Genomic DNA, 871 nt, shown 5'->3' with positions numbered 1-871 from the left:
ACCTCGTCCCCGAGGTAAGTCACACAACCACAGCCACACAGGGACATGCAGAACAAGGTCAGGAAGTGTGGGCCCGCATCCTCCTCACCCGCAGGAAGTCCGTCTGTCTGGAGTGCGTGCCGGCTGTGGCTTTTCAGTGGCCCAACATCATCTGACTCCTATACCATTCTGTGAGTAGCTACCCCTCACTGAACTTTTTCTTTCTATTGAGGAAGGGGGATGATATGGACTCAGGGCCAAACTAATAGGCTTTGTCCCAAGCACTGCACGGGATCTACCAATGTAGAGCTAAAAGATAGCTAGCCAGGCACCAGTGGCTCACACCTGTAATCCTAGCTACTCAGGTGGCTGAGATCTGAGGATCGCGGTTCAAAGCCAGCCCCAGCAAGAGTCTGTGAGACTCAAAACCAATTAACCACCAATAAGCTGGAAGTGCAGCTGCGGCTCAGAGTGGTAGAGCGCTAGCCTTGAGTGGAAAAGCTCGGGGACAGTACCCAGGCCCTGAGTTCAAGCCCCAGGGCTGGCAAAAAACAAAATATACGAATGGACAAGATAGATAGATAGATAGATAGATAGATAGATAGATAGATAGACAGACAGACAGACAGACAGACAGACAGACAAACAGACAGATAGATAGATAGATAGACAGATACATACATACATACATACATATATACATACAAACCTAATCAATAGCAAGATCATGTGCTCTACAAACGGAAAGCTAAATGGTCCCATCTCCCCATTCACTGCCATCAAACCCTATTTAAATGCAACATTAAAAATAAAGATCAGGCTGGGAAGGTGGCTCAGTGGTAGAGCGCTTGCCTTGCATGCATGAGGCCCTGGGTTCGATTCCCAAGCACCA

At 48.2% G+C, this 871-nt stretch overlaps 1 non-coding gene across 1 annotated transcript; it reads left to right on the top strand.

Annotated features, from left to right (window-relative positions):
* The first annotated feature begins 806 nt into the window (after positions 1–806).
* Trnaa-ugc (transfer RNA alanine (anticodon UGC)) lies at positions 807–871 on the top strand. Its single transcript has one exon. It is a non-coding gene; the product is annotated as a tRNA-Ala (tRNA).

Source organism: Dipodomys merriami, unplaced genomic scaffold, assembly GCF_024711535.1.
Source record: "Dipodomys merriami isolate MVZ:Mamm:240054 unplaced genomic scaffold, mDipMer1.0.p SCAF_142, whole genome shotgun sequence".
Classification (NCBI taxonomy): domain Eukaryota; kingdom Metazoa; phylum Chordata; class Mammalia; order Rodentia; family Heteromyidae; genus Dipodomys; species Dipodomys merriami.
This window is presented reverse-complemented; position numbering and strand designations above follow the sequence as displayed.